Raw genomic sequence first — 14,327 nt, forward strand, 5'->3', positions numbered from 1 at the left:
TATTACATGCAATCAATAAAACAAGGATTGTACATAGAACAATATCAGACGTCTGAAAAGTACAAGCATGCATATGTACTCAGCACTTGGTTTGGGCCCCTTTTGCAGCACTTACTGCAATTACTTTTGCACGATATTCTAATTATTCGAGTTTCACCTGTATTAGGCAGCAAGTGAACACTTTGTCCCTTAAGTTGATGTGTTGGAAGCAGAAAAAAAATTGACAAGTGTAAGGATTTGAGCGACTTTGACAAGAGCCAAACTGTGATGACTGGACGACTGGGTCAGAGCAACTCCAAAACTGCAGCTCCTGTGGGATGTTCCCATAATCTACAGTGCCAATGAGTTTGAGGTGTTGAGTTGTCCTCCAAATTCTCCAGATCTCAATCCAATCAAGCATCTGTGGGATCTGCTCAAAAAATACACCTGATCCATGGACACTCCACCTCGCAACTTGCAGGACTTAAAGGATCTGCTACTGAGGGTTTGGTGCCAGATACCACATCATACCTTCAGAGGTCTAGTGAAGTCGATGTCTTGCTGGTTTAGGGCTCCCTTGTTGGCAGAAGGGGCACCTACCCAATATGGGCACCTACCCAATATTAGGCCATAACGTCATGGCTAAACGATGTATTTTTTATGTTTTACTTCCATATTATTATTATACAGGATTTATATAGCCCCAACAGTTTGCGCAGCACTTTACAATATAAGGAAGACATTACAATCACAATACAATTCAAGACAAGATGGCAGTGAGGGTTACATATTTGAATGCATGTGTAAGAATTTAAGGTTCTGAAAAAGAGATCATTGTCCTTGTGAGGTTCCCTTGAAAGACCTCAATGGCCTTTCCAGAGAGCGTTGTTGTCCATTATAGTCTCCTTTCCATGATGGCTCCTAATAATGAACCTGTGTGAATGCAGGTGGAATGGTTTTATAAAACACTTTATATTTCTGGCCATGAATAGAAATAGAATGATGTAGTAAGATTTTTCCTTTGTGAGAAGCTCTTGTAATGTTCAGAACATTTAAACATCTTCTCTCTTGTATTAAAGTGTATTATTAGTGAAATCTGTTAAAAAAACGTGTTCACCTTCAGAATAAGAAAATGACTTCTCTTGTGGGTGAGTCTTTTGATGTCGAGTAAGTTTATGCTTATGTGAGAAGCACTTGTCACATTCTACACATCGATATGGTCTCTCCCCTGTGTGCGTCTTCAGGTGTGCAGAAAGACTGGACTTATGAGAGAAGCACTTGTCACATTCTGAACACCGATAGGGCTTCTCTCCTGTGTGAGTCCTCTTGTGAGCGATTAGAGATTCCTTGTATGAAAAAACCTGTCCACATTCAGAGCAAGAATACGGCTTCTCTCCTGTGTGAATCCTCTTGTGTTTGGTTAGATGAGGTCCAAGTGAGAAGCACTTGCCACATTCTGAACATCTGAACGGCTTCTCTCCGGTGTGGGTCCTCTGGTGACAGGTTAGAGATGACTTCAATGAAAAAACTTGTTCACATTCAGAGCAAGAAAAAAGCTTTTCTTTTGTGTGAATCTTTTGGTGGGAAACGAGACTGGCCTTATAAGGGAAGCACTTGCCGCATTCTAAACATCTAAACGGCTTTTCTCCCGTGTGAATCCTCTGGTGAACGATCAGTGAAGTCCTCCATGAAAAAACTTGCTCACATTCAGGGCAAGAAAAAGGCTTCTCTCCCGTGTGAATATATCGATGTTCAGTAAGATGTGACCTGTGTGAGAAGCACTTGTCACAAACCGAACATCTATACGGCTTCTCTCCTGTGTGTGTCCTCTGGTGAAAGATCAGTGACGACTTCCGTGTATAAACTTTTTCGCAAAGAGAGCAAGAGAATATCTTCTGAGGTGTTTGACTACTTTGGTGTTGGATATTGGGATGGCTCTGTGAGAAGGATTGGTCACATTCTAAATCTCTGCATGAACTTTCTCCGGTGTGAATCCTCTGATGATCACTGGGCTCTGAATTACAATTAAAACTGCTCTGGCACTCGGCGCTCTGATACAGCCCTGGTTCTTCTTGACTCATCATGTCTTGATGAAGGTCTGTTCAACTGTAAGATCTTTCCATGGCAGGTCTTGAAGAAGAAAGAAGAGTTCAGATCCCTTATTTACCTGTATGAGAAAACATATGCAATCCGTTTTTAATGTTAGAGAGGTTGTTCACAGAAGATAGCTGGGAAAGCTGATATCTTAAACAATGTTATGAGTTCAGTGCACAGAATGTTAGAAGCACATTGGATTTCTGGCAAGATTGTTGTGACCACGTATATATAAAACTTTCCCTGCAGAAAATGTACTTAGCATGAAAAAAAGAAAACCAAGGTAGCTATCACATCTAAGGGCTGGTAAGCTGCAATGTATGATTTTTTTTATTGTTGGGTTTAGATATCCTTCAATTGTGAGTGTTCCCCTATCGGTTGTCAATGTGGTAAGGTTAGGCAGCTATTTTTCCACAGTAATGACTAGAGATGAGAAGACCTACCGAGCTGCTGATCAGAATACCACAAACTAACCTATTTTTGATCTTGCCTAATAATTACAGAATTTGTTTTTAATTTTGGCATAGACCAAGGAAGGGCAGATGGAGGAGACAGCTGGTGGACCAGGGAAATAGCGGAGGGAGCGGGCCTGCTGGAGGTTCATGTACTGCTCTCCAGTTTCCACCTTCTTCTCACTGCTGGCGGCAGACTCAGTATAAGAGTTTAAATTCATGTGAGTTAAGTACTCTTGTTTCACATCTCCAAACCCTCCACCATCACAACTGCCCCACAGTCCTTGCCACTCCACCCTCCCTGCATCTAGACTACTCACAACACAGTGTATAGCTCCATCATGATCCAACATTTTGCCTATTTTCTCTACTGTATGTGAAGTTGCAAACAAAGCAACCTTAAGGTCTAGTTCACACATAGGCGTATTGCATATGAGCGTCTGTCGCGCGACCATCGCACGTTTTTTTAACCGCGATTCGCGGTAAAAAAGTTGCTCGACCGCCACGCGTTTCCGAAGGCTACTTGGCTGTATTCCAATGGAAACGCGCAACAAAACGGCCCAAAGTAGTACCCGTACCTTTTCAGGCGTGGCCCGTTTTGTAGAGCGTTCGTCGAGCGTACAACGTGCTACAAAACGTTCAGGTGTGAACGAGGGCTAAATGTATTTGAACACAAGATGTCATATTGTAGCCAGGGCTGTCCCTACACTATTCACCACCTGAGGCGGGAGGGTGTTATCAATTAATGATCGTGCCTGAGGAAGTTCCCAGATAGCAAGCAATTGAGCTGCAAGTTTGAAGATGACTTGCTAAACTATTGCAGACTTGCCAAGCTCCACAATTTTGTCTGTTTGTTGTTTGTTGAACAATTACAGCAAGTCCGCATTGCAAGTCTCCACATCAACGTGCTTTGCAAAAGTGCCGTACACTTGCAGAGCTCTTGCTAAGACCTGTAGGACTCTTGCTGTAGACTTGCCAAGCAAATTTGCTACAAATTCAAAAAGTGTCAACTAGAACTTGTGCTGCGAGTGTTCTGCAAGTCTACAACGTGCCAGGAATGTGTGCAGCAAGTTATCAAGAATTACAATTTAACCCTGTCACAAGTTTGTGGCAAGTTATCCTTGCTATCTGGGTACACTATTCACCACCTGAGGCGGGAGGGTGTTATCAATTAATGGTTGTGCCTGGGGAGGTTGCTATCAGTGAATGGTCATTCCAGGGAAGAAGGGGGCTGCCAGTGGCTCTGTCTGGTGACCCGCCCAGCTCACTGACATCACTGGTTGCCAGGAGCTCGGCAGAATGCTAGCCAGAGCATCCCGCTCAGCCCCTGGCAACCGGTGATGTCAGTGAGCTGGGCGGGAAGCTGGACAGAGCCTCACAGGTTACTAAGAGCTTGCATTCAGGGGGGGCCAGCAGTGGAGCGGCCACAGAGTCCCATGTTGCTAAGAGCTCTTAGCAACAAGAAACATGGGACTCTGTGGCCGCCCCACTGCTGCCCCCCGAATGAGATGCCACGTGAGGCAACCTCCTCAGGCTGCTTTAATATAGGGAGGGCCCTGATTGTAGTTTACCAGTCCTTAGCTGTGGCAGCTGCATTAGTTTTCTTTTTCAAGCTAAGAAAATGTTAATTTTGAAATCTGCTGCTGGGTTTAAACATGCTTTCAGAGGCTGCATTGGAACATCATTATACATAGGTAAGAGTGTTCCAAATAAAATGCAAACATGAAACAAAGATCTTAACTGTCCTTTACTTGGAGGGGCTGTCCCTCTTTTTGTAAGCAAATCCCTCTGTCTTTCATTGCTCCCCAGTTGTCCCCCTTTTGTCAGCCAATCAGGAAGCCGGGCACAGTGTAATGGCTCACCGCCCGGCTTCCTGATTGGTCAGGGAGCTGGCCAATCAGGAAGCCAGGCGGCGAGTCATTACCCGCCCCCTGGCTTTCTGATTGGACAGAAAGCCTGCTTCATGCTTCCTTGTCACCTGGTGAAGAGGAAGCATGGAGACGGCTTCCCGGCTAATCAGGAAGCCAGGTGGCAAATCACTACAAGCCGCCCAGCTTCCTTAACCTCCCTGGCAGTATTCCCGAGTGTGGCTCGGGGTTAATTTTCAGTACCAAAACCGGTAACCCCGAGCCAGACTCGGGATTACACTGTGCTTCACTTACCTTGTCCACGAACCCCGCTGTGTCCTCCGGCCTATCCCGGCATCCGTCTTCCGGGTTCCGTCCCTTGCGAACACCCGCGTCGCAGGGGGCGGAACCAGCGGGTGATTTAAAAGGAAAAAATAGAAGAAGAAAAAAAACGAGAGAAAAGAGATATTCAGACCGCCAGGGAGGTTAATGGGACTTCATGTGACACCTGTCACTGTATATGTGCTATCACATAGGGGGTGCCCCCATCTACATACCAATGCAAACACGCGTCAGGTGCGCTTACGTGCAAAAACAATGATTACACTGCACACGTTATATATCGCCGCGAACGTCAGAGTGAGAGCAATAAGTCTAGGGCCATCAATCACTGATAACACTAAACTGATGAGCGGTGAAAGCTTTTAAAGTGTCGCCTATGGGAAATTTTTGGTATGGTAGTTTTTTGCCATTTTAAGGCTTGACATGTTGGGTGTCTATTTACCCGACGTGACCCCGTCTTTTATATTTTACCAAAAATATGGGTAAGAATAAATGTCTCCTAACATAACGTAGTTTTTCTTCCAAATTTTTGGTAATTTCTTCTTTATATAGTAAAAACATAAAAAAAAAACCCAGTGGTGATTAAATACCACCAAAAGAAAGCTCTTTCTGTCCCCAAAAATGGTATAAAATGTATTTCAGTACAGCGTTGCATGACAGAATAAATGTCAAAGTACCGCAGCGCTGAATACTGACAAATGGCCTGGACAGGAAGGGGGTGTAAACACTCCGGGCTTCAAGGGGCTAATCCAAACTAAGTAAAGGAGATAAAGAGAGAGATTAACCCTTTGTTACATGGGGAAGGGGGGAGGATCTGTGAGCTGCAGCACAATGTGAGCATGGAAGGGTATAAACCATCACCCCAATGAATGCAAGGACACGCGCAGGTCTAGTATTAAAGGTATAGTCCACCTTCTGCGAAATAATAATAAATGTACGCACATTAAGAGGGGGATTTATCAACACTGGAGCAGCAGTGCACGGCAACCAATCAGCTTCTCTCTTTCATTTTCAAATCTTAACTGAACAAACTGAAGAGAGAAGCTGATTGGTTGTCATGGGAACTGCTCCAATTTGATAAATTCCCCTCTAAGAAAAAATAAAATGTGCATGTAGTTATTTTATTTTGCATTGGAGCCAGAAAAGCAATCAGTAGATCTTGTGTACGATGCTCTGGCTCCTGCAGACTCTTCCTCCAGTCCAGGGGCAAGTGCCAACCCTCCAGCTGTTGTGGAACTACAAATCCCATGAGGCATTGCAAGAAGAGGCGTTGCAAGACTTGACAGCCACAGCCATGACTCCCAGAGGCATGTTGGGATTTGTAGTTAAAGAATAGCTGGAGTGCTGCAGTCTCATTTTGTAGAACTACAACTCCCAGTATGTATTGTCTCTAGCAGGATGGATACGTAGGGACTGTTTATACCAGGGGTGGGCAACTTTCAAAATCCCAACATACCTCTGCCTCTGGAAGTCATGCCTGTAGCTGTCAGTCTTGCTATGCCTCATGGGACTTGTAGTTCCACAACAGCTGGAGGGCCGGAGTTGCCCACCCCTGGTTTATAGGATCAGGAATGCTGTGTTGAACGTAGAGAGTTAGAGGTCACAGTGCTGGATGGGCGGCAGAGATAATAGGAATAGATCTACATACCTCTGTGAAGGAGGAAGGTCCTTTTCCGGGAAGCAGAGAGTGAAGTGTCCGGTATCTTCATTCCTGGCTCTGTAGATGGAGGGGGGCGGGGGAGTACAATCAGCCCTCTGCTATTCTCTGCCCCTTCCTGATGACTAGGAAGAGTCCTTCCAGCTCTGCACATGCACAGTACACATTGGATTCCTCTCCGTCATGTAGTCACGTGGCTTCACTGCCGCCCACCTCACTTCTACAACAGAGCCAGGAGCCCCCCCCCCTCCCCGAGCAGTTCTGACCCTGTCTGATATAACAATAGGGAGGAGGTGTTGTCAGTAGGAAGTCAGGCAGCTCCAAGAGCAGCAACCTCAGACGACCTCTCACCTCTGACCTTCAGAGCAAAAAGTCAGGCTCAGAAAGAGGAACTACAACCTCCCGCTCCCTTCTAGCCCAGGAAGGTGTCATCCTAACCTCTATTTGGATTGCGGTTGCCATGGTGCTGCACATATGATTAGCTGGGGCAGCAGCCTTTTGAGGGCTTGAATGTTCGGTTGAGAGCTGAAATAAGCACACCGACAACCTTGATAGTTGCCACCGTGCTGCACATGTGATTAGCTGAGACAGCAGCCATTTGAGGGCTTGAAAGGTCGGTTAAGAGCTGAAATAAGCACACCGACAACCTTGATAGTTGCCATGGTGCTGCACATGTGATCGGTCGAGACAGCAGCCATTTGAGGGCTTGGAAGTTCGGTTGAGAGCTGAAATAAGCAAACTTGATAGTTGCCATGGTGCTGCACATGTGATCGGTCGAGACAGCAGCCATTTGAGGGCTTGAAAGTTCGGTTGAGAGCTGAAATAAGCACACTGGCAACGTTGAGGGCTAGTTCACACCAGATGCAGTTGTTCCGTTTGGCTGCTGCAGCCAAAATACATCACAATGCTTTCCTATGGGATGTCGCGTGCTCTATTCACACCGGTGCAGTCTGTTCCAATGCAATCAGAAAAAATACTGCTTGCCCTATTTTAGCTGCATCGGATCCCAATGGAATGCACCGGAAACGCACCTGAAATTCCATTTTAAGCAAAAATAAAAAACGCATACATTGCGGTACAATTGCAGCAAAACTCATTGCATTGCAGACGCACGCAGTTCCGGTGTAACCTAGCCCTGAGGGGCCACCTGCATTGAAGTCAATGGCACCACAGCCAAGCCCCCCGCCAGCAGTGCGATCGTCCTCACCAAAACGCGTGGTAAAACAATGCCTGTGTTCTGGTCCAGTGTGATCGCAAAAAATAGTGCTTGCAGCATTTTTTTGTGATCGCACTGAACTGGAACGCACTGCGAGGGGCAAAATGTGTTCCAGCAGTGAATCTTGCTGGAACGCACCGGAGCTGGTGTGAACTGCCACTGATAGTTGCCATGGTGCTGCACAGGTGATCAACTGATCAATTTGAGGGCTAGAAAGTTGGGTTGAGAGCTGAAATAAGCACACTGGCAACCTTGACAGGTGGCACACCTTAAAAATAACTGTTTTGGGAGACGTTAAAAGGGAACTTAACCCAACAAATGAATGCCTCTCAAAGGGGAGGGAAAACTTTAGCCCTCCAGCTGTTGTGGAAATACAAATCCCATGAGGCGTTACAAGTGTAGCGCAACCATTACATGCATCTGATTGGCCAGAAAAGTCACATGTCCGATTCATTTTCCGTTTCGTTTTTTGAACGAAATTCAGACGGGATTGGAAATTCGGATTCGGACTCATGCGGATGCATTAGGATTCGGAAATTCGGATGTGTCCGAATTTCGGAAAATTCGTACAAATTTTGATTCGGAACAAAACGAATCGCACTTGTCTACCAGATATCCCAGAAACCACAGAGAGGTCATAGAGGAGTCATTACCTGTATGTTTTCAGGACACCGTGGCTGCAATTAATGGGCAAAGTTATTCATGAGGTAAAGCAGCACCCCTGTACCCCTCTGTCCTCAGCTACAGGGATGCATACTGCAAAAAAGAGACCTGGGAAGAAATGTGAATGCTTGTGTATATTGGAAAATGGGAAGTCAAGTCTTCACCCCCTCCCCCCATAAAATAGGCATTTAATAGGCATTTTGACTTTTTAACGCCTTTAAAAAGCTTCTAGAACATCTAAAACCTGTGTGAAAGCCTTTTAATGCTGTAGGCAACTTTGTTTCCTGCCAATGCCTGTGCCAACTTAGGCTTAGTGTTATAACATACAAAGACAATGATGTGCTCCCGATTTAGTGACAATTGCTTTAGGAACGTAGATTCCTGTTCCACCATGACCCCTGTGCACAAAGACAGATCCATACAGACATGGTCTGAGGAGTTTGGTGTGGAGGAACTCACGTGTCATCCACAGAGCCCCGACCTCAACCCTACTGAACACCTTGGGGATGGATTGGAACAGCGATTGTGAGCCAAGTCTTCTCATCTAATATCCGTACCTGACCTCACAAATGCTCTTTAGGCTATATGGGCAGAAATACCCCAAAACCTTTCGGAAAGCCTTCCCAGAGGATTGGAGAATTTTCCAAATGGTCACGTCCCGGGGGGGGGGGGGGGGGGGGGGGGGAGCAATATCTATGATTTGGGAATAAGATGTCCAACAACAGGTGTGATAGTCAAGTGCAAACAAACATCTGTTCATATAGAGTAGTGACCATGAGAGATCTGTTCCCTTTATCTCCACTTTGTAATTAGGCCATTGCGATCATTATGTTAATTCTGTTCAATAAGTGAAAATATGTGCCTGTTGATCCTGCCACACATCCATTGCTGTCCTGTGCACTCTGCCTATATTACCTCAAGCATTATCAGCCCTGCTTGACTTTTTTGTGTGAACTACAGATCACCTCCCTATATGTTATGGAGATGAGAAGATGGTGAGATGATATGTTATGGAGATGAGAAGCTGGAGAGGGGTTCTGTAGTCCAAACACACATCCTGTCCTATAGTGCAATGCTGCTCTTTCAGATACAGTTCAGTAAGTTATAGAGGTGCACAGAAATGAACATTTCAAAACCGAAACTAAACCGAAATGTAAAAAATGTCAGACCGAAACCGAAAATGTTTTTTATTTTAACTTTTTCAAAAAAATATTGTATTTTATTTTTATTTATTTTCTATAAACTTTTACATTTTTTATATTTATTTATTCATTTTTATTAAATATTTTTTATTTTTTACTTTACTGTTAGGAGCTTCTGGGAAATATTAGGGATCTAAACAGACCCCTGATATTTCCCTTTTAAAATAGAAAAAGAGATTTAGGACACAAAGTCCCTAATCTCTTTTTCTGCAGCCTCTGTTATCAATGAACAGGAATCCTCTATACTGAGTGTTCCTGTTCATTGATAACATGAGGACAGAGTGTGCTTACTATAACCACAATCATGAATGAACAGGAGGGGATGTAGATCACTTCCCATTCATTCATAATTGAGGGTATAGTAACCATACTCTGTCCTCAATTATGTACAAACACTCAGCGATCACTGATCACTGCTTGTACCGCTCTCCATCCTGACATCTATCACAGGAGGCTGAGCGAGCGCTGCGGGGAGGAGAGCTCAGCCTCCTGTGACAGCACTGTAAGCTGTCTCCGCCCCCACACACCGCTCGTCCGCCTGTGACAGTTTCTCTTCTCCCCGCCGGGACACACAGCAGTGCCCAGCGGGGAGGAGAGAATACACGGATGCACTGCTGTATCGGCCAGAAAATGTCACTTTCGGCATTATGCCAAAAGTGCCATTTTCAGCCGATATGTTTCGGCGGCCGATATATCGGTGCATCTCTAGTAAGTTATCTTTGTCACCCTACAATAGAAAGTGTGTTACTAACAGGATCACTAGATGAAAATAAAGTGTAAAAGCTAAAAAAAAAAAAAAAACACAATGCATCCGAACTGGTAAGTTGCAATATTACCTTTGTTTAAATGTTACAGGTGACATATTAAGAACATGCAAACAAATCTTTAATTGTTGCAGAAAAAAAGCACCACATCAAACATTTGTGTCCTGATCTATATGGTGTGCCCCGTAAGCCAATTTACTACAAATGTCCTGTGACTAGGGATGAGTTCAGGTTCGGACGAAACCCAGTCTAAACCTGAGTTGAGGGAGGAATCCCACACTAGCACAGGAAGAACATGCAAACTCCATGCAGATAGTGTTTTGACCATACCTGTATTCAAACCAAGGACCAGAGGGCTGCAAGACAAGAGTACCAACCACTGAGCCACGTGCTGTTATTATTATTATTATACAGGATTTATATAGCGCCAACAGTTTGCGCAGCTCTTTACAATATAAGGAAGACATTACAATCACATTACAATTCCAGACAAGAGGGCAAGGAGGGCCCTGCCCCTGAGGGCTTACAATCTAAAAGGGAGGGGCCAGTGATACATGAGGAGGTAGCTGTGTGGGGATGAATTGTTTGAGAACGTGATGGTTGAGTGGTTAGGTTGAGGTGGGATAGGCTTCGCTGAAGAGATGAGTCTTTAGGGATCGCCTAAAGGCAGAGTGGGAGATAGACGGACAGGTTGGGGTAAAGAGTTCCATAGGATGGGAGAGACTCTAGTGAAGTCCTGGAGGCGAGTATGGGAGGAGTTGATAAGGGAGCTGGAAATCAGGAGGTCTTGGGATGAGCGGATTGGATGGTTAGGTTGATACTTTGATACTGTTATTAAACACTTGGTACATTGATAGACATATATTTGCGTCAATAATTTGTGTGAGAATCACATTCAGGACATATAAACAGATTCTCTCTGTACTAAAGTCTATGTGAACCCCAACAATGAAATTCTTTTGTTTCTTTTTGATCTGTCCCATATGTCATTTTTTTTATATCTGTTTGACGAGTCCAAAAAATACCTGGCATGCCAGAAATCTCATTAACGTATAACTTCCTGTGCTGACGGTTGTTACATTGTTCTAAGCTATCTCTGAGACCTACAGAACCATGTCCTTCTATGTTATGGACATATGTTATGGGGGTGGGGTTTTCTACTCTTATTTTGTCTCCGTTGTCTTCATTCAGACGGTTGAGTGAACATTGTCCTCCTAGGAATGTGTTCCAGGCAGATTCACCAGCTGGAAAAAACTAATGCAGTCAACACATCTAAGGACTGGTGGCCTATAATATTTTAAAGCCCAACTCCAGGATACATTTCACCCCCTGATCACCCCTCTCTCCAATACCTCACTATCTGATCGCTGGCTAAAATAAAATCACTATCTAAAAGCCCTTTTTTACTTACCTTGAGCTGCATGTGATGCCGCAGCCCAGAGTCTTCCGGTTACTTCCTGCTTGGGTTCTTCTTTGATTGTCCACCTCAGCACCTGTATGATGTGGACACTTCTTGTTGGTTGTCCATTTGCTAAGGTCCTCTCAGGATCCAGAGGAGGACTGAAGTCTGCAGAGGGCAGTGAAGGGGACCGGTGGTCTCAAACTCTACTGCATTTTTGAATTTGTGGTCCCACCACCCAGGAACGGTGGTGGTGAGGGACCTAGAGGGGGGACTTAGGTGAGTATATCTGACGTCACAATATAAGGGGAAGCAGAAGCCTATCAGGATGGGTTAGAGGTGGGTGGGTGGAAAGGGTGAGAAAAAGATACTCTTTGACTGGAGTTGGGCTTTACCATGTTGTTTTGGGGTTCAGATACGCTGGTGTCTATTCAGCGATATCTCCTGTGAAAAAAACTTGTTCACCTTCAGAATAAGAAAATGGCTTCCCTCGTGTGTGAGTCTTTAGATGTTGAGTAAGATTATGCTTATGTGAGAAGCACTTGTCACATTCTAAACATCTATATGGTCTCTCCCCAGTGTGAGTCTTCTGGTGAGCAGAAAGACTGGACTTATAAGAGAAGCACTTGTCACATTCTGGACATCTAAATGGCTTCTCTCCAGTGTGAGTCCTCTGGTGAGCGATTAGAGATTCCTTATAGGAAAAAACATGTTCACAATCAGAGCAAGAAAACGGCTTCTCTTGTGTGTGAATCCTCTGATGTTGGATGAGAGCATTCCTCTGCGTGAAGCACTTGCCACATTCTGAACATCTGAACGGCTTCTCTCCGGTGTGGGTCCTCTGGTGACATGTTAGAGATGACTTCAGTAAGAAAACTTGTTCACATTCAGAGCAAGAAAAAAGCTTCTCTTTTGTGTGAATCTTTTGGTGGGAAACAAGACTGGCCTTATAAGGGAAGCTCTTGTCACATTCTGAACATCTAAACGGCTTTTCTCCCGTGTGAATCCTCTGGTGAACGATCAGTGAAGTCCTCCATGCAAAAACTTGCTCACATTCAGGGCACGAAAATGGCTTCTCTCCGGTGTGAATATTTCGGTGTTCAGTAAGGTGTGACCTGTGTGAGAAGCATTTGTCACAAACTGAACATTTGTATGGCTTCTCTCCTGTGTGAACCCTCCGGTGTCTGGTTAGAGAGGCCTTCCTTGAAAAAGCTTGTTCACAATCAGTGCAGGGAAACGTCTTCTGCTGTGTGGGAATAATTTGGTGTTGAGTGATGTGATGTTGTTGTGAAAAGGATTTATCACCTTCTAAATATTTAGAGAAGGAATTTTCTCCAGCGTGAGTCCTCTGATGATCACTAAGGTTTGAAGCAGAGGTAAAAGTTCTCTGGCACTCTGAGCTCTGGTCTTCTATTTGACTCATCATAAGTTGATGAAGATCTGATGTATTGTAAAATCTTTCCACGGTCTTTAATGTACCTGTATGGAGAAGAAAACAATATTTGTGTTTTCAGGGTTTATGGTTCCAAGTGTGCACCTAAGGTTTGGTGGCATTGGACAGATATTGGTCTACAGTGATGACTAGAGATGAGAAGATCTTCTGATCTGCTACACCACAAAGCCAACCTTTGGGTTGTGTCTGTGAAGGTTCTCATTCATCCAGGTCATGGTATATCTGTAAAAAATAAGTCAAGGCAACTGGACTTGCTGCATTTTTCTTGAAGACGTTTCACTGATCATCTGACCCACTTTCTCAATTCTGAATTGAGAAAGCTGGTCTGATGATCAATTAAACGTCTTCAAGAAAAATACAGCAAGTCCAGTTTCCTTGACTTATTTTTTACAGAGAACCTTTTGGTTGATCTTGTCCAACAATTATAGAGGCTGCTGTAAACTCCAGCATGGACCGGGGTGAAGGTGGTAGCTTGTGGGTGGTAAATTATAGTAAATTCTTCCGTGAAAACAAATTCATATTTACAACAAAAAAAAGGTCTTCTCTCCCATCTGACTATTTTAGTGTTCAGTAAGATATTCCTTGTATGGCAAGCTCTTGTCACAAGCTGAATATCTGAATGGCTTCTATCCTGTTTGAACCATAACTGCCATTGGACAATTATTGGCCTATAGTGATGACTAGAGATGAGAGGATCTTCTGATCTGCTCCACCACAAAACCTTTTGGTTGATATTGCCCAACAATTATAGAGGCTTCTGTACATTCCGGCATGGACTGGGTTGAAGGTGGTAGCTTGTGGATGGGAAATGTTAATAAATTCTTCCATTAAAAAAAACAAAAACTTTACATTTACAACAAAATATGTCTTCTCTCTTGAGTGAATATCTTAGTGTTCAGTAAAATAATCCTTGTATGGCAAGCTCTTGTCACAAGCTGAATATCTAAATGGCTTCTATCCTGTTTGAACCATTGTGTCAGACATTGGACAGTCAATTACCTACAGTGGTGACTAGAGATGAGAGGATCTTCTGATCTGCTCCACCACAAAACCAACCTTTTGGTTGATCTTGTCCAACAATTATAGAGGCTGTTGTAAACTCCGGCATGGACCGGGGTGAAGGTGGTAGCTTGCGGGTGGGAAATTATAGTGATTTCTTCCGTGAAAACAAATTCACATTTACAACAAAAAAAGTATTCTCTCTCTCTCTCTCTCTCTCTCTCTCTTTTGCTCTCTCTCTCTCTTTCGCTCTCTCTCTC

This window comes from Nanorana parkeri, unplaced genomic scaffold, assembly GCF_000935625.1.
Source record: "Nanorana parkeri isolate BGI_ZX_2015 unplaced genomic scaffold, ASM93562v1 scaffold1771, whole genome shotgun sequence".
Taxonomy (NCBI): domain Eukaryota; kingdom Metazoa; phylum Chordata; class Amphibia; order Anura; family Dicroglossidae; genus Nanorana; species Nanorana parkeri.